The following is a 24,859-nucleotide window of genomic DNA, read 5'->3' as shown; positions in this document are numbered from 1 at the left end:
GCTGGTGTCAAACTCCTGGGCTCAAGTAAACCTCCTCCCTTGGCCTCCCAAAGTGTTGGGAGGGATTACAGGCATAATCCACTGCACCCAGCCTCCTCTTTCTTCCCATTTAACTCCTAACCACACCGAACTTTCTGTCTGCAGGGAGGAGCATTGGTCAACAGTTCACAAAACAGCTAGGCATGATGGTGTGCACCCATAGTCCCAGCTACTTGGGGAGCCGAGGTGGGAGGATCGCTGGAGCCCAGGAGTTCAAGGCCCTGGGCAACACAGCAAGACCTCATCTCTGGCTGGGCCCGGTGGCTCACGCCTGTAATCCCAGCACTTTGGGAGGCTGAGGTGGGTGGATCACCTGAGGTCAGGAGTCCGAGACCAGCCTGGCCAACATGGTGAGACCCCGTGTCTACTAAAAGTACAAAAATTAACCAGGCACGGTGGCGCGCTCCTGTAATGCCAGCTACTCGGGGGGGGCTGAGACAGGAGAATCTCTTGAACCTGGGAGGCGGAGGTTGCAGTGAGCCAAGATCACGCCACTGCACTCCAGCCTGTGTAACATAGTGAGACTCTTATCTCAAAAAAAAAAAAAGTCATCTGTACTATTGCATGTTGGTAGTTTCTTTCTGCTTATTGTTGAGTAGTAGTCTATTGTATGCATGTACCAGTTTGTTCATCTAGTGGTGGACATTGAGTTAGCAGGTTTTGGCTATTAAAAATAAAGCTGGAGTCCGGGTGCAATGTCTGACGCCTGTAATCCCAGCACTTTGGGAGGCCGAGGCAGGCGGATCACCTAAGGTTGGGAGTTTGAGACCAGCCTGACCAACATGGAGAAACCCCATCTCTACTAAAAATACAAAATTAGCTGGGCATGGTGGCGCATGCCTGTAATGCCAGCCAGGAGGCTGAGGCAGGAGAATCGCTTGAACCCGGGAGGCAGAGGTTGCGGTGAGCCAAGATTGCACCATTACACTCCAGCCTGGGCAGCAAGAGTGAAACTCCGTCTCAAAAAATAAATAAATAAATAAAAATAAAGCTGGTATGAATATTTATTTACAGGTTATGTGTGAACATATGATTTTATTTCTCTTGGTTGGAATGCATAGAAATGAGATTGCTGGGTTTTGTGGCAAGTGTTTATTTTTCCAGGGTACATATAATCCTGTGAGTGTTTATTTAATTTTAAAAGTAATTGCTAAACTGTTTGCTAAAGTGACTGTACTATATTTTCTTCCCCTAGCAGTGTATGAATTTTTTTTTTGAGACAGGGTCTTGCTCTGTCACCCAGGGTGGAGTGCAGTGGTGCAATATTGTCTCACTGCAACATTGACCTCCTGGGCTCAAGTGATCCTCCTGCCTCAGCCTCCTGGCTGGGACCACAGGCATGTACCACCACACCTGGTAATTTGCTTGGATTTTTAATAGAGAAGAGGTCTCACTATGTTGCCCTGGCTGGTGTTGAACTCCTGGGCTCAAGTGATTCGTCTACCTCAGCCTCCCAAAGTGCTGAGATTACAGATATGAGCCCCTGTACCTGGCCTCATTGTGGTTTTAATTTGCATTTCCCTAATGCCCAGTGATATTGAGCATCTTTTCATGTGTTTATTTGACATTCATACCATCTTTGGTGATGAGAAACTACGTTTATGCATTGCTTAATGATGGGGATGTGTTCTGAGAAATTTTTTCGATGATCTCATCATTGTACAAATATAGAGTATACTTACACAAGTCTAGATGGTATACCTACTAGACACATAGGCTGTGGTACAGAGTATTACTCTTAGGCTACAAATCTGTATAGCATGTTGCTGTACTGAACACTGTTGGCAGTTGTAACATAATGTTAAGTATTTGTGAATCTAAACATATCTAAACACAGAAAAGGTGAGTAAAAATACAGCGTAAAAGATAAAAGTGGTGTATCTGAATAGGTCACTTACCATGAATGGAGCTTGCAGGACAGGAAGTTGCTTGGGATGAGTCATTTATGAGTGGTGTGTGAATGTGCAGGCCTAGGACATTACTGTATGCTACTGTAGACAAACACTGAACAGTTAGGATACACTGAATTGATAAATGTCTTTCTTATTTTGCTTTTTGAGACGGAGTCTCGCTCTATTGCCCAGGCTGGAGTGTAGTGGCATGATTTTGGCTCACTGCAAAAAATCACTTCCGGGTTCAAGTGATTCTCCTGCCTCAGCCTCCTGAATAGCTGGGATTACAGGTGCGCGCCACCACACCTGGCTAATTTTTGTATTTCTAGTAGAGATGGAGTTTCACCATGTTGGCCAGGCTGGTCTTGAACTCCTGACCTCAGGTGATCCACCTGCCACGGCCTCCCAAAGTGCTGGGATTACAGACGTGAGCCACCGCACCTGGCTAGAGATGAGGTCTTGCTGTATTGCCCAGGGCGTTGAACTCCTGGGCTCCAGCAGTGCTCCCACCTCAGCTTCCCAAGTAGCTGGGACTATGGGTGCACGCCATCATGCCTAGCCGTTTTGTGAACTCTTGACCGATGCTCTTCTCTGCAGACAGAAAGTTCAGTGTGGTTAGGAGTTAAGACTTGTAACCTCTGACCTCAAGTGATCTGCCAACCTTGACCTCCCAAAGTGCTGGGATTACAGGTGTGAGCCACCGTGCCTGGTCAAAAATATCTTTCTTTAAGAGTAAATTTACCTTAATTTACTGGTTGATCATTGTATATAGGTCTGTTGTTAATTGAAACATGCAGGCTGGGCGCGGTGGCTCACGCCTGTAATCCCAGCACTTTGGGAGGCCGAGGCAGGCGGATCACGAGGTCAGGAGATCGAGACCATTCTGGCTAACACGGTGAAACCCCGTCGCTACTAAAAATACTAAAAATTAGCCGGGCGTGGTGGCGGGTGCCTGTAGTCCCAGCTACTCGCGAGGCTGAGGCAGGAGAATGGCGTGAACCTGGGAGGCGGAACTTGCAGTGTGCCGAGATCGCGCCACTGCACTCTAGCCTGGGCGACAGAGCGAGACTCCATCTCAAAAATTAAATAAATAAATAAATAATTGAAACATGCGGTGCATGTGTTTATTTGGGATCTGACTTGTTTGGAAATATTTGCATTATCTTCTAGATTTAGAGCATCTTGACAGTAGGAGCAAGTGTCTTGTACAACTTTGTATGCTTAGTAAGTTATCAATTAACTTGTTGTGGCCAGGCACAGTGGCTCACGACTGTAATCCCAGCACTTTGGGAGGCCGAGGTGGGCAGATCACCTGAGGTCAGGAGCTCAAGACCAGCATAGCCAACGTGGTGAAACCCTGTGTTTGTTTATTTATTTATTTATTTATTTATTTTTTGGAGACGGAGTCTTGCTCTGTCGCCCAGGCTGGAGTGCAGTGGCGTGATCTCGGCTCACTGCAACCTTTGACTCCCAGGTTCATGCCATTCTCCTGCCTCAGCCTCCCAAGTAGCTGGGACTACAGGCGCCTGCCACCATGCCCAGCTAACTTTTTTACTTTTAGTACAGACGGGGTTTCACCGTGTTATCTGGGATGGTCTCGATCTCCTGACCTTGTGATCCACCCACCTTGGCCTCCCAAAGTTCTGGGATTACAGGCGTGAGCCACCACACTTGGCCTACCCCGTGTTTATTACAAATACACAAATTGGCCATTTGTGGTGGCACATCTATAGTCTCAGTGACTCAGAAGGCTGAGGCAGGAGAATCTCTAGAACCCGGGAGGCAGAGGTTGCAGTGAGCAGAGATTGTGCCACTGTACTTCAGCCTGGGCGACAGAGTGAGACTATGTCTCAAAATAATAATTTGTTGAATATGTGACTATTGGTTTAATTTTTATGAGATGGAGTCTCACTCTCTTGCCCAGGTTGGAGTACAGTGGTGTGCAGTGGTGCAATCTTAGCTCACTGCAACCTCTGCCTCCTGGGTTCAGGTGATTCAGCCTCCCGAGTAGCTGAGTCTACAGGCGTGCACTACTGTGCCTGACTAATTTTTGTATTTTTAGTAGAAATGGGGTTTCACCATGTTGGTCAGCCTGGGCTCAAACTCCTATTCTCAAGTGATCCACCTACCTCGACCTTCCAAAGTGGCGGGATTATAGGCGTGAGCCATGGCGCCCGACCAGACTATTGCTTTTGTTTGGTTTGGTTTGGTTTGATGTTTTATGTTGTGTTGTGTTATGTTATGTTATGTTATGTTATGTTATGTTACGACGGAGTTTGTCTCTTGTCGCCCAGGCTGGAGTGCAGTGGCATGATCTCAGCTTACTGCAACCTCTGCCTCTCAGGTTCAAGTGATTCTCCTGCTTTAGCCTCCCAAGTAGCTGGGATTACAGGCGCCCACCACCGTGCCTGGCTAATTTTTGTATTTTTAGTAGAGACAAGGTTTCACCATCTTGGTCAGGCTGTTCTCGAACTCCTGACCTCGTGATCCACCCACGTTGGCCTCCCAACCTGCTGGGATTACAGGCGTGAGCCACTGCGCCCGGCTGACTATTGGTTTTATTATTAAGCAGTAGTAGTTGACCCTGTCAAGGAAAAGCTGTCATGTAGAAAGCATGGCATTTATAGGCATACCACGTTTAATTCCCTCCCCTTTTTTTATTTTTGGAGTACCTCCTGCTTGTGAGGCTTGGGAATACAGTAGTGAATAAGCCAGATGAGGTCTCTCTCTTTCTGGAGCTTATGTGGTAGTATAGACTAGGCAGAAAGTTCTCATTGCCCCTGCCACCTTATGGCATTGAGGTGTTTGAGATGCTGATGTTTACTTCTGTCTCATAAAATCTTGAAAGGAGTTCTTTTAGATGAGGAGAAAAACAAATGCACAAACAAAAAACCATCAGAAGAATGGGCCTGGATCATGTCTGTAGACCTCCCTACTTCATGGGGAGGCTGAAATGGGAAGGGCCAGGAGTTCAAGACCAGGCTGAGAAACATAACAAGACCCCATCTCTACAAAAAATATTTTTTAATTAATGGGGGATGGTAGCACACACCTGTAGTCGCAGCTACTCACGAGGCTGAAGCGAGAGGATTGCTTGAGCTCAGGAGTTAAAGATTGCAGGAGGTATTATCACAGCACTGCGTTCCAGCCCCTCTTATCAGCAGTCTGGTATGTTGCTAAGGGTCTTGTTCTTTTTAGTGCTTTAAGGACAACCACTGGCTATGCACAGAAATAAGTATGTTTGAGAAGCTTACTGACCTCAGCTTGAAAAATTGATTAGGGTCATAATTAAAAAGGAGGGAAACAGGGTTGAGTGAACTGGACCCTACCGTGAGTTTATTCTCCCAGGGCATACATAATCTCATGTGATTACCACATAGTCCTGTTAGATAATCTGTTATCCTGTCCGCATTTTACCCATGAAGAAATGAAGGCCCAGAGAGGTTAAGTGACCTATTCAAATTCACTCAGAAGGTGGCAGAGATGAGTTATTATCATTGTATTTTGGTCCTGGAAAGAAAGAAAACTAGTGATGGTATTAAAAAATATTAGTTTCTTTTAATCAACCAGGAACTTGAGTCACTAGCTTCTCTGGCTGAAGGACTATACTTCAACAGTATGAAAAATGGAAAAGAAAATGAGGAATTTTGGCTGGGTGCAGTGGCTAACACCTGTAATTCTACCACTTTGGGAAGCCAAGGGAGGAGGATCACTTGAGCTCAGGAATTCAAGATCAGCCTAGGCAACACAGTGAGGCCCCATCTCTACAAAAATAAATTAGCTGGGCATGGTGGTGCATGCCTATAGTCTCAGCTACTTGGGAGGCTGACTCAGGAGGGTCACTTGAACCCAGGAATTTGAGGTTGCAGTGAGCTATGATTGCGCCACTGTATACCATCCCAGGCAACAGAGTGAGACCCTATCCCCCCCTGCCAAAAAAATAAATAAATAAAATGAGGAATTTACATTTGTGACAGATATGGAATTTAGGGAATTTAGTTATTTATAGTCTATAAATGCTATAAGAAGTCTCCATACCTTTTTTATTTTTTTTGGAGACAGAGTCTCGCTCTGTCGCCCAGGCTGGAGTGCAGTGGTGCGATCTTGGCTCACCACAAGCTCCACCTCTCGAGTAGCTGGGACTACAGGCGCCCGCCACCACGTCCGGCTAATTTTTTTGTATTTTTAGTAGAGACGGGGTTTCACTGTGTTAGCCACGAAGGTCTCGATCTCCTGACCTCATGATCTGCCCGCCTCAGCCTCCCAAAGTGCTGGGATTGCAGGCTTGAATCACCGCACCCGGCCAGAAGTCTCCATACTTTTTAACCCAATCTAAAAGGGTAAGGAAATATATAAGAATGTCTTTATTATTAAATTTTTTTCTATATAAAACATTTCAGAAAATAAAGACTAGCATTTCTGAGCCAAGTGGTAGTAGTGGCCATTTTTTCTGAAGAAAAAAACACATTTAGCTATCTATGATGTGAAAAGAGATGATGAATATTTTATTTACGTAATAAATGTTATGTCATAAAATACCGTTTATTGTGTCCCTATTAGGTTTCAGGAGAGCTGTGCCAAGAGCATTACTTGTATATCTTTTAAGCCTTACAACAGCCCAGCCTGTCAGGCTGGTAGTGCCATATCTATTTTACAGATGAGGAAGTGATGGATTGGAGAAATTAAGGAAATTGTCCTTAGGTCAAAGAGATAGGAAGTGACAAAGCTGAGATTTTTAATCTTCTGAGATTTCAAAGTCTTTGCTTTTTAATAACTGTGTTCCATTGCCTCTAATACAGAGATATGACAAAAACAAGTAAAAATCAGTGAAGAAGGCTGGAAGCAGTTGCTTAAGCCTGTAATCCCAGCAGTTTGGGAGGCCGAGGCGTGTGGATTGCCTGAGGTCAGGAATTTGAGACCAGCCTGGCCAACATGACAAAACTCCGTCTCTACTAAAAATACAAAAAAGTTAGCCAGGCGTGGTGGCAAGCACCTGTAATCCCAGCTACTCAGCAGGCTGAGGCAAGGAGAATCGCTTGAACCTGGGAGGCGGAGGTTGCAGTGAGCTGAGATCGCTCCATTGCACGCCAGCCTGGGCAACAAAGCAAGACTCCATCTCAAAAAAAAAAAAAAATAAATAAATAAAATAATAATAATGAAGAAAACAATCCAGTCATTATTGTCAGCCATAAAATTTCTTCAATCAACCATGCGTTAGTCCTGGCAGTTCTCTATCAGTGAGTTTCGATCAAAAAGTTTGTTTATAATTCTTTTTTTTTTTTTAATTTTGAAATTTGGAAACAACATCATAAATAATGGTTAGTTTTCTGCAGCTCCCTATTTTGGCAGATGGTCTGTTGTTACTCATAATTAATTTGAACTAAAAAGTAGTGTACGATATCATGGGCTGTGAGTGTGTTTGCGACTTGATCTAAGAACCCATACACCACTTAGGATGCTTCTGTAGGAAAATTAGAGTATGGAACTCACTTTCCCTGTCTCAGTCCATGTTGGTAGGCTGCAGAGTCTGGGGCTAGAAGGACACTGAACAAGACTTCAGCAGTACATGTTAGTCTTCCAGAGGGAAGGAATATAATAGTTGAGGAAATAGTTCCTTTCCCCTGTGGCTTTAGGCAAATTCCTGGCTATGCTGTTTTGTTTGAGCCAAACAATAATATCAGGAGGTCGTACATTTTATTCTTAATTACTGCAATACATTAATTTATCCATGGGTTTAACCTAGCCTACCTTTTGCTATTAGACTTCAACTCTACTTGTGTTGGGTTACCCCTCTGCTTAAAAATCACCCTATTCCCAAGCCCGAGGGAGTCTTTAACTTCTAAGCTTTCTATGACCTAATCCAAGGCCTGGCAAACTTTGTAAAGGGCCAGATAGTAAATTTGTCTTTTTGTTTTGTTTCGTTTTGTTTTGTTTTTGAGATGGAGTTTTGCTTTTGTCACTCAGGCTGGAGTACAATGGTGCCATCTTGGCTCACTGCAACCTCTGCCTCCCGGGTTCAAGCGATTCTCCTGCCTCAGCCTCTCAAGTAGCTGGGGTTATAGACATGTGCCACGACACTCGGCTAATTTTTTTGTATTTAGTAGAGATGGGGTTTCACCATTTTGGTCAGGCTGGTCTCGAACTCCTGACCTCAGATGATCCATCTGCCACAGCCTCCCAAAGTGCTGGGATTATAGGTGTGAACCACCGTGCCCAGCCCGATAGTAAATATTTTAGGCTTTGCAGGCCATGTGCAGTCCCATTTTTTTGTGTATGTTTGCACGTTTTTCTTTACATATTTTAAAAGCTCTTTCTTTTTTTTTTTTTTTTTTTGAGACAGAGTCTTGCTGTGTTGCCCAGGCTGGAGTGCAGTGGTGCAATCTTGGCTCACTGCAACCTCTGCCTCCTGGGTTCAGGCGATTCTGCTGTCTCAGCTTCCCGAGTAACTGGGATTACAGGCGCATGCTGCCCACACCCATCTAATTTTTGTATTTTTAGTAAAGATGGGGTTTCGCCACGTTGGCCAGGCTGGTCTCCTGATCTCAGGTGATCTGCCCACCTCTGCCTCCCAAAGTGCTGGGATTACAGGTGTGAGCCACCGTGCCTGACCTAAAAGCTCTTTACAATGTAAAAAATGTTCTGAGCTTTAAGCCATGTAAAAATAGGCCATAGGCCCCTGGGCATTTGCTGACCCTTGATAGAACTCCATTTTACCTTTCTGATCATGTTTCCCATTAACTCTTCAAAAATATGACCTCCATTTAAATCAAGATGGTCTCCTTCCTCACTGCTTGTGGAGGTCCAGTGCCCAGTGTCTGCCTCTTGCTTGCTCCTCCATCATTGTTCTGCCATTCGAGATCCTCATACTTACCCTTTAAGATCTAGCCCAAATTTTCCATGAAACTAATTCTAATAATTAAAAAGTTCCTGTAGAACTTAACCTTGTCTAGTACAAGTTAGCTTTCTTATTCAGTGGTATCTTACTATAAATTACAAGAATAAAAAGATTACCATTTTCCCTCACACTGTTTTATGGAGAATGCCTAAAGTTACTTTTTCTTTTTACAGGCCAGTATTACTATATGGCATCCTAATCCCCTTTCCCAAATCTGAATTTTGGGATTGGAAGCTTGCATTTGAGATTATGATTTGTCTTCCTTATTGTACACAGGAGCAGGGACTTCACAACTAGTATTCGCATCCCTGCTCCTTCATACTTTGTGATATAAGGCAAGTTATTTTCACTTATGCTTAAGTTTCTTCCCCTGTAAAAAGGGGATGGAAGAGGATTAAATGAATTAAACATGTAACACACTTAATGCCTGGCAAGTAATAAGTGCTCAGTAACTTTTAGCTGTTCTTATTAGCATGTTTGGAAACCAGTAGAAACTACACCAGCAAGTTAAGGTTGAAAAGTGGTATCGATGGGCTTGGGGTAGTACAGTATGAATGGATACAGTTTAGCGTTTCACAGAGTTTGTATATTCATTAATTCATTACACATTTGATGCTGTCAGGCTAGGACAGAGACAAAGATGAATGAAACATTATCTCTGTTTCCAGGTTACCCAGTGTAGTAGAGAAGGCAGGCATGCAGATAGTTTAAATTGGTAGCACTGGGAGGGGACTGCCATGGGTGGGCAGTGAAGAAAAAGGGCTTCAAAATGATGAGAGTTGAGATGGATCTTCAAGGATGATAAGCAGTTTTCAGTGAGGCCATGGAAGAGAGGAGGAAGTTCCAGGCGGGAAGAGTTTGTGCTAAAGTACAGGGATGGCCGGGCGCGGTGGCTCACGCTTGTAATCCCAGCACTTGGGGAGGCCGAGGCGGGCGGATCACGAGGTCAGGAGATCGAGACCACGGTGAAACCCCGTCCCTACTAAAAATACAAAAAATTAGCCGGGCGTGGTGGCGGGCACCTGTAGTCCCAGCTACTCGGAGAGGCTGAGACAGGAGAATGGCGTGAATCTGGGAGGCGGAGCTTGCAGTGAGCTGAGATCATGCCACTGCACTCCAGCCTGGGTGACAGAGCAAGACTCCATCTCAAAATAAATAAATAAATAAATAAAGTACAGGGATGCTATACACATGGTGTATGTAGAAAAAATTTGGTTCACAGTGTGATAGAAGAATTGGAGGGGGTCCTCACTGAAAGTAAGGAAACACATTTGGAAGAATATGTTTCAGTTAGAAAATGAAATGAGCTTAAAGTAAACACTAATAAGGTTTTTAAAATGTAAAATTTCAACGTATTTAAAAAGAGAACAGTTGGATGAATCGTATGTACCTGTCACTCAGCTTTAGCAGTTATCAGTAAATGGCCAACGTTGTTTCAGCTATACTCCCCTCTCCTCCACCGATAGTCTTTTGAAGGGGAATACAATTGTTTTGTGGCCTCCAGAAAGGGATAAGTTTATGAGCAATGGGTAGATCATTGGGAGAGACTTGAGTTTCCTGTCAGGAAGCACTCTTGGTGCATAAGTCAGAGGTGATATGAATGCCGTGGAAGGTGGGTGGTTTACTGTCTGGAGAACTCGAGAAGATGGGAATGGGCACTGTACAGTACTGTGGCTACTTCCACACATGGTTCTTTAAATTTAAAATTATGTTGATTAAAATTTAAATATTTCAGTTCCTCAGCCATACTAACCATATTTCAAGTGCTTAGCTGCCACATGTGCCTAATGGCTGCAATATTGGACAACATGACATAGGACATTTTCATCACTGTACAAAGTTCTCTTGGACAGCATGGGACTAGAGCCCTAAGATCCTTTTCTACCTGAGTTGTTTGGATTTTTCGGTGTGTCTAGGTCAGATCTAGTTGTTCATGGCTTCATGACCAAACCTCTTACCCCTTTCTCTAGAGGGACTCAAGGGGTAAAGGCACTGAAAGGGTAAAACTTCATATGAAGAGTGTGGTGGTGGTGGTGGTGGTTTAAGACAGGGTCTCACTCTGTCAGACCACGCCGCTGGAGTCCAGTGGCATGATCCTGGCTCACTGCAGCGTCGACTTCCTGGGCTTAAGTGATCCTCCCACCTTAGCTCCCAAGTAACTGGAACTGTAGGCACGAGCCACCACCCCTGCCTAATTTTTAAAATTTTCTGTAGAGATGAGGTTTCGCCATGTTGTCCAGGCTGGCCTCAAATTCCTGGACTCACCCTGGCCTCCCAGAGTGCTGGGATTGCAGGTGTGAGCCACTGCGACTGGCCTTTTTTTTCTCCTTTGCTACTCTAGTGTATGCTGGAATATGAGGAAATAATTATGTTAGCTAGCAGTTATTAAGCACTTAATAACATACCAGGCACTGTTATAAGCTATGCGATCTGTATGGAATATTACTTAATTTCCACAACCTTATGAGAAGATACTATTTTTTTTTCTTTTGAGAAGGTACTATTTTTATCTTCATTTCATAGATGTTGAAATTGAAACACAGAGAACTGAAGTCACAGGATTAAGGCCACAGAGCTGAGAAGTGATAGGGCCGGAATTTGAACCCAAGCAATTAATGCTGATATTAGTTCTTGTGTGAATGGTAATTGTTTTGAAACAATGATCCTAGATGATTATATATATGACTGGATTAATCTGGCAGTTGTTGTGTGTGAATTTAGAGTTGCCTTCCTACCTCAGTTTTCTAAAAAAAAACAAACTCTAGCTTTACTATGTTTGGGTTGTCATGGCCTACCCCCTCCTGCCACCTCATTTGACTCAACTTTTTAGGGAGAAAATATTCGATACGTGGTATAGGATTTCCCTTTCTAATAATAATTTCAACAACAACAAGTCTGAAATGAGAAGAACAAAATGACTCACCTAAGTGAGTTAACCTTAAGAGGTGGAACTTGATTTCTAGATTTTAGTTAATTGTCTAACTGATGTACTAAATATTAGTTACTTAAGTATTAAAACGGGTAGACATAATAGTAGTTGGGGAGCTGCTGTAGAGGGGGTAGTTTGAGAAGGCTTCTCTCGGAGGTGACATTTAAGTTGGTAACTAACAAGAAAGGGGCAGCCATGTGAATAGCTGGAGGGAAGAGCATTCTTACAGTTTTACTGGAAGGGGGTTAGAGGTATGTAGTACCCTTATGCCAAAGAAAATTAGTTACTTCTATACAACCAGTCTGATTCTAGAAACCTGGATCAATGAAATATTTTGATTATATAAAAAAATCTGTTACCCAGGTCTTGTTGAAATAGCATTAGAAACTACTGAAGGACATATAGAGGAGTAGTGTTGAAAAATGGTGATGGATGAGCAGAATGGTGAAAAATAAAAAGGCATGAAGCTCTATAATTATATTGTATGGTGACAGTACCAATAGAAATTGCATGTTTTTTCCCCCCAATTTTTTTTTTGAGACAGTCTCGCCGTGTCACTCAGGCTGGAGTGCATTGTCGTGATATTGGCTTACTGCAACCTCCGCCTCTTGGGTTCAAGCGAGTCTCCTGCCTCAGCCTCCCGAGTAGCTGGGATTACAGCCATGTGCCACCACACCCAGCTAATTTTTGTATTTTTATTTGAGAGGGGATTTCACCATGTTGGCAAGGCTGGTCTTGAGTTCCTGACCTCAGGTAATCCACCTGCCTCAGCCTCCCAAAGTGCTGGGATTACAGGCTGAGCCACTGCGCCCAGCCTCCCCCAGTTGTTGAAACAATAATGGAAGGTAATTTTATTCTTAGATTATTTAATGTTTTTCAGTTATCAGGATGCATTAGATTGTTTGTGTATATTGTTTTTCTTGTTAATTAAGTAACAGTGAATAAGACAAACATGAAAATGTACAATTTATTTTATTTTTTTGAGACAGAGGCTGTTGCCCAGGCTGGAGTGCAGTGGCACAATCTCGGCCCACTGCAACCTCTGCCTCCTGAGTTCAAGCAATTCTCTTGTGTCAGCCTCATGAGTAGCTGGGGCCATGGGTGCACGCCACCATACCCGGCTAATTTTTGTATTTTTAATAGAGATGGGGTTTCACCATATTGGCCAGGCTGGTCTCGAATTCCTGACCTCAGGTGATCTGCCCGCCTTGGTCTCCCAAAGTGCTGGGACTACAGGCATGAGCCACTGCGCCAGTCCATTTCATTTTTGGAATATTCTTTTTTTTTTTCTTTTTGAGATGGGGTCTCGCTCTGTCTCCCAGGCTGGAGTGCAGTGGTGCAATCTCAGCTTACTGCAACCTCTGCCTTCTGGGTTCATGTGATTCTCCTGCCTCAGCCTCCTGAGTATCTGAGACTACAGGTGCGTGCCACCACGCCAGGCTAATTTTTGTATTTTTAGTAGAGACGGGGTTTCACCATATTGGTGAGGCTGGTCTTGAACTCTTGGCTTTGTGATCTGCCCGCCTCAACTTTGCAAAGTGCTGGGATTACAAATGTGAGCCACCGCGCCTGGCCCGTTTCTGGAATATTCATAATCTTTTGTTGTCATTTCAACAGTGCTCACAGCAGCTTCAACAGGTGTAGATTCCATCTTAAGAAACCACTTTCTTTGCTTATCCATGAGAAGCAACTCCTCATCTATTCAAGTTTTATCATGAGATTGTAGCAATTCAGTTACATCTTCTCACCCCACTTCTAATTTTAGTTCTCTTGCTTTTTTACCACATCTGCAGTTACTTGCTCTACTGAAGTCCTGAATCCCTCAAAATCATTCATGAGTATTAGTAGCAATTTCCTGGCAGGGCACGGTGGCTCACGCCTGTAATCCCAGTACTTTGGGAGGCCAAGGAGGGCGGATCACCTGAAGTCAGGAGTTCAAGACCAGTCTGGCAAACGTGGTGAAACCCCGTTTCTACTAAAAATACAAAAATTAGCGGGGCGTGGTGGCAGGCGCCTATAATCCCAGCTACTTGGGAGGCTGAGGCAGGAGAATCGCTTGAACCTGGGAGGCGGAGGTTGCAGTGAGTTGAGATTGTGCCATTGCACTCCAGCCTGAGCAACAGGAGCAAAACTCTATCTTAAAAGAAAATAAAAAAAAAAAAAAGCTATTTCCTCTAAAACTCCTGTTGATGTTTTAACCTCCTCCCATGCTCATGGATGGCATTCTCAATGGCATCTAGAATGGTGAATACTTTTTAGAAAGTTTTCAATTTATTTTGCCCAGATCCATCAGAGAATGACTATGAATGGCAGTAGTAGCTTTACAAAATGTATTTTTCTTTCTTTCTTTCTTTTTTTTTTTTTTTTGAGACGGAGTTTTTTTTTGCTCTTGTCGCCCAGGCTGGAAGGCTGGAGTGCAGTGGCACGCTATCTTGGCTCACCGCAACCTCCGCCTCCCAGGTTCAAGCGATTCTCCTGCCTCAGCCTCCTGAGTAGCTGGGATTACGGGCATGCACCACCATGCCCACCTAATTTTGTATTTTTAGTAGAGGCGGGTTTCTCCATGTTGGTCAGGCTGGTCTCGAACTCCTGATCTCAGGTGATCCGCCTGCCTCAGCCTCCCAAAGTGTTGAGATTACAGGCGTGAGCCACCGTGCCCGGCCGTATTTCTTAAATAATATAGCTTGAACGTCAAAATTATCTCTTGATCCCTGGACTATGGACTGATTCTTGTGTTAGCAGTTAGGAAAACATTTATGTCCTTGTACATTTCCATCATAGCTTTTGTCAATGAGCAGTAATTTTTTTTTTTTTTTTTTTTTTTTTGAGACAGAATCTTGCTCTGTTTCCCAGCCTGGAGTGCAGTGGCATGATCTCAGCTCAGTGCATCCTACAACTCTGAGGTTCAAGCAATTCTCGTGCCTCAGCTTACTGAGTTGCTAGGATTACAGGCGCCCACCACCACATCTGGCTAATTTTTGTATTTTTAGTAGAGATGGGGTTTCACGATGTTGGCCAGGCTGGGCTCGAACTCCTGGCTTCAAGTGATCCACCTGCCTTGGCCTCCCAGAGTGCTGGGATTATAGGTGTGAGCCACTATGCCTGGCCTAATTGGCCTAATTTCAATATTGTTGTATCTCAGGGAATAGGCACGAGGAGAAAGAGAGACAAGCTGACTGCTGGTTCATGGAGTAGTCATAACACACAACATTTATTAAGATTGCTAGGCCGGGCGCGGTGGCTCACGCTTGTAATCCCAGCACTTTGGGAGGCCAAGGCGGGCGGATCACGAGGTCAGGAGATCGAGACCGCGGTGAAACCCCGTCTCTACTAAAAATACAAAAAATTAGCCGGGCGTGGTGGCGGGCGCCTGTAGTCCCAGCTACTCAGAGAGGCTGAGGCAGGAGAATGGCGTGAACCCGGGAGGCGGAGCTTGCAGTGAGCCGAGATCGCGCCATTGCACTGCAGCCTGGGTGACAGAGCGAGACTCTGTCTCAAAAAAAAAAAAAAAAAAAAAAAAAAAGATTGCTGTCTTATATGGACAGTTTGTGGTGCCTTAAAACAAATCAGGGTAACGTCATTGATTACTGAGTACAGATTACAGATTACTATAACATATACAATAATAGTGGAACAGTTTGAAAATATTGTGAGATTTATGAGAATGTGACACAGGTGCAAAGAGAGCACATGTTACTGGAAATACGGCACTAATGGACTTGCCCGACTCAGGGTTTCCACAGACCGTCAGCTTGTCAAAAATGCAGCATCTGTGAATTTCAATAAAGCAAAGCAGAATAAAATGAGGTGTGCATGTATTGCCATCACATGTACACTAGTAAAATACTTTTTTTTTTCAGTAGGTGGATCAACCTCAAATTTTTTTTTTTTTTTTTGAGACGGAGTCTCGCTCTGTCACCCAGGCTGGAGTGCAGTGGCGCCGTCTTGGCTCAGTGCAAGCTCCGCCTCCTGGGTTCACGCCATTCTCCTGCCTCAGCCTCTCCTAGTAGCTGGGACTACAGGCCACCATGCCCAGCTAATTTTTTATATTTTTAGTAGAGACGGGGTTTCACCGTGGTCTCGATCTCCTGACCTCATGATCCGCCCGCCTCGGCCTCCCAAAGTGCTGGGATTACAAGCGTGAGCCACCGCGCCCGGCCTCTCAAATTTTAATATACAGCATTACTTAAATGAGAACATGGGGACTTACATGACATTTCTTATATGTACATAAAACTTCCATGAAAATAACTTAATGCTATCCAGCAGTTTATTTTAGAAGTACTGGAAGCTAGGCATGGTGTCTCATGCCTGTAATCCCAGCACTTTGGGAGGCTGAGGTAGGAGGATCACTTGAGTTCAGGAGCTGGAGACCAGCTTGGACAATATAGTGCGACCCCATCTCTACAAAATAGAAAAGAAGTACTGGAATGTTACAGCTCTTACAGAATTTGTCTAGCAGGTTTTCTAGTCTTTACCAGAAATGCCCCTATGCAGAACTAGTAAATACTGATTCATGTAAAATAATAAACAACTTTATCTTTCAGTTTTTTAAAAGACAGGGTCTTGTAATGTTGACCAGACTGGCCTTTAATTCCTGGGCTCAAGTGATCCTCTCATCTGAGCCTTTTGAGTAGCTGAGACTACAGGCTGCACTACTGCACCTGGCTCTGCTTGATTTTTAATTGTTGTATTGCTGTTGCAGCTATGTTTTTTTTTTTCTTCAGGGTGAGGATGGGCAAACTTTTTATGTAAACTCTCAGATAATAAGTATTGTAGGCTCTAGGGCCATATAACTTCTCTGTTGCATATCCTTTTTTCTTTAAACAATCCTTTTTTTTTTTTTTTCCATTTCCCCTCAAATTCCTTTTACCATAAGCAACTCTTGAGGAACTTAAAAATCATTCTTAGCCCAGAAGCCAGACCAAAACAGGTTGTGGGCTGTAGTTTCCTGACCCTTGATTTAAAGATTGATAGCTTTGAAATGGAAAGTTTTTAACTTTCTTCTTTTTTTTTCTTTCCCTTGTTCTGATTGGGCTGTTAGTTCATTAGGTATTTACTGAGTGTGTATCATATGAGGCATGATTCCTCTGCTAATTTTGGTAGTGGTAGAAAGATACTTTTGCCAAGCTTGGTTGTTCAGGTTTTTATTTGTCTAAGAGTTCCTGACCAAGTGTGAATGGATGTTGAAATCAAGGTGTTTCTTTTTTTTTTTTTTTTTTTTTTTTTTTTGAGACGGAGTCTTGCTCTGTCGCCCAGGCTGGAGTGCAGTGGCGCAGTCTCGGCTCACTGCAAGCTCCGCCTCCCGGGTTCACGCCATTCTCCTGCCTCAGCCTCTCCGAGTAGCTGGGACTACAGGCGCCCACCACCACGCCCGGCTAATTTTTTGTATTTTTAGTAGAGACGGGGTTTCACCGTGGTCTCGATCTCCTGACCTCGTGATCCACCCGCCTCGGCCTCCCAAAGTGCTGGGATTACAAGCGTGAGCCACCGCGCCCGGCCGAAATCAAGGTGTTTCTTTGGCCACACAGTGTGCCTTTGGGGGCTATATCTATGTGCTTCTGGTACTTTCTTTTAATTTTCACGAAGACACTGCTTGCTGACCACACTGTTTTCTCTAATGTGGGGCTATGACTCCCCTGGAAGAGGCATCATTTTCTGATTTTCACAGAAGCATAATATGGTCAGGTGATGGTCCTGAGTAATGGGCAAATGACAGATACACTAGTAATTATAATACAGATCTAAACTGGAGAGTTGAAAACAGCATCGTGTATTTGATTGAGATAATCGAAGGAAGACTTCCTGAAAAGATGGCATTTGAGTTTCAAGGCTGAGTAGGATTAAGTATTATTATTTAAAAAATGCCTTGGACAATGCATTAAATAGAGTTAACAAATCACATCACTTATGGTCTCCAATTAAAAACATTTTACTTCCACATAATTTTAGACTTTTAGAAAAATCGCAAAGATATTACAAAGAATTCTATATATTTCACCTGTATTCTTCAAGTAACGTTTTACCATATTCACCTTAACATTTTCTCTGTATTGGTAATTGTATGTGTAAGATTTAATATAAAATAAAAATTCTTATTAAACATACGAGAGACATGATGCCTCTTTAGCCCTAAATACTTCAACTTGTATTTATTAATAACAAGGGCATTCTATTTCAAAACCACAGTACAGTTGTCAAAATAAGGAAATTAATAGTTGTGTCAAACTGTTATTCTGTTTACAGACCTTTTCTTCTAATGTCCTTTAAAACAATCAACAAATCAACATTTTTCTGGTCAAGAACCAGTAAATACATATATTCTACATATATATGTATATATAGATACATATATATACACACACACATATTCTACATATATTCTACACACGTGTAGAATACACACGTATTCTACACGCGCGTGTAGAATATATGTATTTACTCCCCCTGTCCAAGAACCAGTCCAGAATTGTTACCTTCAGTTACCATGTGTCTTTGGTCTCCTTTAATCCAAAGCAGTTTCTTTGTCTTTTATGACTTGACACTTTTGAAGATTACAGGTTATTTTGTAGACTGTCCCTCAATTAGGGTTTATCTGAGGTTTCCTTATGATTAGATTCAGATATTTATTTTTGGCAGGAATACAACAGAAATGATTTGTGTGTTTTTCTCATTGCATGATATCAGAAAGTGCATTGTATATATTTGTCGCATTACTGGGGTTGTTTTTTTTTTTTTTTTTTTTTTTTTTTTGAGACAGAGTCTGGCTCTGTCGCCCAGGCTGGAGTGCAGTGGCGTGGTCTCAGCTCACTGCAAGCTCCGCCTCCCGGGTTCATGCCATTCTCCTGCCTCAGCCTCCCGAGTAGCTGGGACTACAGGCGTGTGACACCACGCCTGGCTAATTTTTTGTATTTTCAGTAGAGACGGGGTCTCACCATGTTAGCCAGGATGGTCTCGATCTCCTGACCTCGTGATCTGCCTGCCTCGGCCTCCCAAAGTGCTGGGATTACAGGCGTGAGCCACCGCGCCCGGCCTACTGGGGTTGTTAACTTTGATCACTTGGTTAGGGTTGTGTCTACTAAGTTTCTTCACTATAGAGTTATTTTTCACTTGGTCATTTCATTAGTATCTTGTGGGGAGTTACTTTATGGTTATATAAATACTCTGTTTCTACTTTCTCTTACTATATTTAGCGTCTATGGACACTTTTGCCTGCAACAGTTATTTACTATGGTGTTACCAAGGGGTGATGCCCTTTTCTTCCATCATTCTGTCTACATTTTTTTTTTTGAGATGGAGTTTCGCTCTTATTGCCCAGGCTGGAGTGCAGTGGCATGATCTTGGCTCACTGCAACCTCTGCCCCTCGGGTTCAAGCAATTCTCCTGCTTCAGCCTCCTGAGTAGCTGGGATTACAGGCATGCGCCACCACACCTGGCTAATTTTGTATTTTCAGTAGAGACAGGATTTCTCCATGTTGGTCAGGCTGGTCTCCAACTCCCAACCTCAGGTGATCCACCCACCTCAGCCTCCCGAAGTGCTAGGATTACAGGCGTGAGCTGCCACACCAGGCCTCCTTTTTCTCTTTTAAGAGATAGAGTCCTGCTTTGTCACCAAGGCTGGAGTACAATGGCACGATGATAGTTCACTGCAGCCTCAAACTCCTGGGCTCAAGTGAACCTCCCACCTGTAGCTGGGACTACAGGCACCTGCATAACACCTGACTGTTTTTTAAAACTATTTTAGAGATGGGGTCTTGCGAAGTTGCTCAGGATGGTCTTGAACTCCGGGTCTCAAGTGGTCCTTCTGCCTCAGCCTCTAGATTAGCTGGCATTACAGGCATGAGCCATTGTACCTGGCAAGTGAATATTTTCTTTTTTTTTTTTTTTTAAGATGGAGTCTCGAGGCCGGGCACGGTGGCTTACACCTGTAATCCCAGCACTTTGGAAGGCCGAGGTGGGTGGATCAAGAGGTCAGGAGATCGAGACCATTCTGGCTAACATGGTGAAACCCTGTCTCTACTAAAAATACAAAAAATTAACTGGGCGTGGTGGCACATGCCTGTAGTCCCAGCTACTTGGGAGGCTGAGGCAGGAGAATCGCTTCAACCCGGGAGGTGGAGGTTGCAGTGAGTCAAGATCACGCCACTGCACTCCAGCCTGAGCGACAGAGGGAGACTCCGTCTCAAAAAAAAAAAAAAAAAAAAAAAAAAAGACGGAGTCTCCCTCTGTCACCCAGGCTGCATTGCAGTGGCACGATCTCTGCCTCCTGAGTTCAAAAGATTCTTGTGCCTCAGCCTCCCAAGTAGCTGGGATTACAGACATGTGCCACCACACGTGGCTAATTTTTGTAGTTTTAGTAGAGATGGAATTTCACCATGTTGGCTAGGCTAGTCTTGAACTCCTGACCTCAGGTGATCTACCTGCCTTGGCCTCTTGAAGTGGTGGGATTATAGGTGTGAGCCACTGCGCCCAGCCAAGTGAGTATTTGCTAATGTAGTATTTTAATTTTACGATTTTTTTTGTTTGTTTTTGAGATGGAGTTTTGCTCTTGTTGCCCAGGCTGGAGTACAGTGGCCCCATCTCGGCTCACTGCAACCTCCACCTCCTGGATTCAAGCAGTTCTCCTGCCTCAGCCTCCTCCTCCTGAATAGTTGGGATTACAGGTGCCTGCCACCATGCCTGGCTAATTTTTTGTATTTTTTTTTTTTTTTTTTGAGACGGAGTCTCGCTGTTGCTCAGGCTGGAGTGCAGTGGCGTGATTTCAGCTCACTGCAGGCTCCGCCCCACGGGGTTCACGCCATTCTTCTGCCTCAGCCTCCCAAGTAGCTGGGACTACAGGTGCCCGCCACCTTGCCCGGCTAATTTTTTGTATTTTTAGTAGAGACAGAGTTTCACTGTGTTAGCCAGGATGGTCTCGATCTCCTGACCTTGTGATCCGCCCGCCTCAGCCTCCCAAAGTGCTGGGATTACAGGTATGAGCCACCGCACCCAGCCGATTTTTTTTATTTCTAGTAGTGATGGAGTTTGAGCATGTTGGCCAGGCTAGTCTTGAACTCCTGACCTCAGGTGATCCACCTGCCTTGGCCTCCCGAAGTGCTGGGATTAAGGCGTGAGCCACCATGCCCAGCCAGAGACTGTTCTTTTTTTTTTTTTTTTTTTTTTTTTTTTTTTTGAGGCGGAGTCTTGCTGTGTTGCCTAGGCTGGAATGCAGTGGCACAATCTCGGCTCATTGCAAGCTCCGCCTCCCAAGTTCACACCATTGTCCCGCCTTAGCCTCCTGAGTATCTGGGACTACAGGTGCCTGCCACCACGCCTGGCTAATTTTGTTTTTGTATTTTTAGTAGAGATGGGGTTTCAGCCCGCCTTGGCCTCCCAGAGTGCGGGGATTACAGGCGTGAGTCATGGCGCCTGGCCAGTCATACCTTCTTTTACTGCATTAATTATGGTTTTCTTTCGTTCTTAAAACCTGTTTATAGTGACCACTTTTGAAGTTCTTATTAAGTCAGACATCTGGTTATACAAGCAATTTCTATTGCCTACTTCTTTTTCCGGTGGGTGGGGTTATACTTTCCTGTGTCTTAGCTTGTCTTGTTTTTTTTTGTTGAAAACTGGACATTTTGAATAACGTAGTAACTGGATACTGGTCCTCATTAGCCTATGGTTGGGGGTGGTGGTTGTTAGTTATTTGCTTATTTGTCTGATCACTGGCTGAATGATTTTAGTGTTCTGTCCTTCTTCCCTCCCTGTACAGTGTGACACGTCTGATGTTACTTTTCTTGGGATGCCTCCTTGGGTATGCCTACCATCACTCTAGAATCACAGTGATTCTGGCATGGCTTTGTCTCTTTTCCTGACTGTACCCAGCTGTTAAGCTACACTAATTACTAGGTGATGCTATATAGTCATTTCTTGGTGTCCTTGGGGGATTGGTCCCAGGACCCCCCCGTTGGATATAAAAATTTATGGATGCTCTAGTCCCTCATAAAATGGCACAGTATTTGCATATACCTGTGCACATCCTCCTGTATACTTTGTCATTTCTAGATTACTTATAATACCTAATATGGTGTAAATACTAGGTAAATAGTTGTTATATATATTTTATTTGTATTGTTTTTATTGTATTTATTTTTAAGTGTTTTTAATCTCGAGTGATTGAATCTGAGGATGTGAAATCTGCAGATATGGAGGGCCTGTGTTGTTTTCAGTGATGCTTTGGGGCATAAACTGCTCCACAGACTGATCTGATCAAATTTGAGCTTCTTTGAAGGGATAGTTTCTGAGATCAGTGTTTGAAATTTGTTCCGATCCACAGAGGAGTCCTCCCAGCTCTCTTTCCCTAGTTCTGGCCACCAAACTAGACAACTACAATTTAGCACTTATCTCCAATGATTCTACCAATCTCTTCCTACCAAGTGCCTTTGAAAGCATCATGAACTCTTTTATACCTTGTTGCAAATGAAATTTCTTTGGGAAGAGATTGTGAGTTTTTTTCTCCTAAATTATGGTACAATATATGTAATATACCATTTTAACAATTTTAAGTGTATTAAGTGTTTTTTTTTTTTTTTTTTTTTTTTTTTTTTTTTTTTTTTTTTGAGATAGAGTCTTGCTCTGTCGCCCAGGCTGGAGTGCAGTGGCACGATCTTGGCTCACTGGAACCTCCACTTCCCGAGTTCAAGTGATTCTCCGGTCTCAGCCTCCCCAAGTATCTGGGATTACAGGTGTGCGCCACCACGCCCAGCTAATTTTTCTATTTTTAGTAGAAACGGGGTTTCACCATATTGGTCAGGCTGGTCTTGAACTCCTGAGCTCGTGATCCACCCACCTCGGCCTCCCAAAGTGCTGGGATTACAGGCCTTAGCCACCATGCCTGGCCTATGCATTGCTTTTATATGTATTTTAAAATTTATAAGTTCTCCTTCTATGGTGTTTTTGTCCCATGTGATTTATTTGTTAAAGAAACCGTCATCTTTGGCTGGGCACGGTAGCTCACGCCTGTAATCCCAGCACTTTGGGAGGCTGAGGTGGGTGGATCACACGGTTAAGAGATCAAGACCATCCTGACCAACATGGTGAAACCCCGTCTCTACTAAAAATACAAAAATTATCTGGGCATGGTGACACGTGCCTGTAGTTCTAGCTACCCAGGAGGTAGAGGTTGCAGTGAGCCAAGATCGTGCCACTGCACTCCAGCCTAGCGACAGAGTGAGACTCTGTCTCCGAAAAAAAAAAAAGAAACTGTCATTTTTTATGTTGCATTTACTACATTCTGGATTTAAACTTTGAGTAACCTCATGGTATCAGTTAATATATTCTTCCATCTTGATGTTTCTCGTAAACTGGTAGATCTGTAAGCTTGATTAGGTCTATCCTATTGTATCACATCAGAAGCAGAAGGTGCTTTTTTTTTTTTAAGGGAAATTGTATGAAAGTAGACAGAATGGTGAAGTGAACCCCTGCACACCTGTCACCCAGCTTTAATAGTTATCAGCTCATACCATTCTTGTTTGATTTACAACCCCATTCATTTCTCCCTTCTGTATTATTATTATTTAGTTAATTATTTTTTGAGACAGGGTTTTGCTCTGTCACCAATGCTGGAGTGCAGTGGCATAATCACAGCTCACTGCTGTCTTGACCTCCTGGGCTCAAGTGATCCTCCCACCTCACCCTACCAAGTAGTGGTGACCACAGGCGTGTGCCACCACGCCTGGCTAGTTTTTTATTTTTTGTAGAAACAGGGTTTTGCTTTGTTTCCGAGACTGATCTCAAACTCCTGAACTCAAGCGATCCTCCTGCCTCAGCCTCCTAAAGTGCTGGGATTACAAGCATGAGCTACCACATTCAGCATGTAAATTTCTTTATATTAACTTGACTGGTATTTTAAGTCACACTTGAATTTCATATTTGGCAACTATTGAAAGCATAGAGTCCTGGATATTAGTGTTTTGTTAAACTTGATCTATCTAATCATAAATATACTTAGGTCTAAAATATGCTCTTGGCCTTTGTTTATTGCAATTCGGTATTTGTTACTATATTAAATAGTAAAATATTTGGTTTGAGATACTAATGAAAAGATTAAAAGTAAAGCATAACTTGAATGGATACAAAAAGAAACAAGAATTTAGACTTCAGTGGATTTCAGAGAATACTGCTTCGATATGCTAACATTCCTCTTGGGTGTCCAACCATGTCATAGATCAGTGGAAATCAGTGGTTTCTGCACTCTACTGTACTGTTTTTTATATGATAATATTTTCCTGGTTGAATGATTCATTCTTTTGAGTAAACTCCATGGTCAAACAATTACTTTTTATTAGTCAAAGATGTAACCACATAATCACTAAAAAGAACAGTGTGACTTGTTTAAAGGGAATTATGTTTTTAAGTCTTTTACATAGCTTTGTAGGGAGGCCGTATGAGTTTAAGGACAGTTCGTGGCATTCGTTCAAGGTTTTGTAACTTGGCATCTCAGCAACCACCAGGATACCAGATCATTGTTCTAAGTAAGATTTAGGCATTTTAGCCTTCATATACAGACTATAAGTACCCCCCCCCACCCCTACCAAAACCGTAAATTCAAATGATGTTTAAAAAATTATAGAATTTTTGTTAGGCGAGGTAGTTTATTCCATGTGATACAGTTTCAGAGAGGCAGCATAACCTAGAAATGAAAAACTTAGACATGGAATCAGATACACCTGGTTTAAAATACCAGCTCTACTGCTCATGAACTGGATGATTTTGGTCAAGATATTTGACTGCTGAGATTCAGTTTCCTCACCTGTAAAGTAGAGGTGATAGATTAGACGTGTTGCATGTGAAGTACTTAGTATGGTGTCTGGTTTTGTAGTAAGATCTATAAAAGATAAATTATTAGTCATATTCCTTAGACTTCAGGAATTTATCTTTGTGCCATGTTTGAGGCAAACAGTTACAGAATTAGAATGTTAGAAATGAAAGGAATCTTAGATGTCATTTGATTCAAGTCATTGTTTTCTGGATGAGAGAAGAAAGTAAGGAAAGTGACAGAGTTGGAGACCAAGCTAGGACTGGCCTCAGAATGTTAAGAGTACTCTTCTAGGGATCGACCAGTCA

The 24,859-nt window shown here is 43.3% G+C and overlaps 1 protein-coding gene and 1 non-coding gene across 17 annotated transcripts in view; both read left to right on the top strand.

Moving 5' to 3' along the window:
- The window catches only part of ATXN2 (ataxin 2), a 149,917-nt gene that overhangs the window by 18,846 nt on the left and 106,212 nt on the right, over nucleotides 1-24,859 (top strand). The window lies entirely within an intron of this gene.
- Nucleotides 16,184-16,246, top strand: LOC115837117. The gene has a single exon (XR_004032151.1). It is a non-coding gene; the product is annotated as a U7 small nuclear RNA (small nuclear RNA).

Source organism: Nomascus leucogenys, chromosome 10 (assembly GCF_006542625.1).
Source record: "Nomascus leucogenys isolate Asia chromosome 10, Asia_NLE_v1, whole genome shotgun sequence".
NCBI classification, from domain to species: domain Eukaryota; kingdom Metazoa; phylum Chordata; class Mammalia; order Primates; family Hylobatidae; genus Nomascus; species Nomascus leucogenys.
The sequence above is the reverse complement of the archived record's forward strand: the minus strand, read 5'-3'. Positions and strand labels throughout refer to the sequence as shown.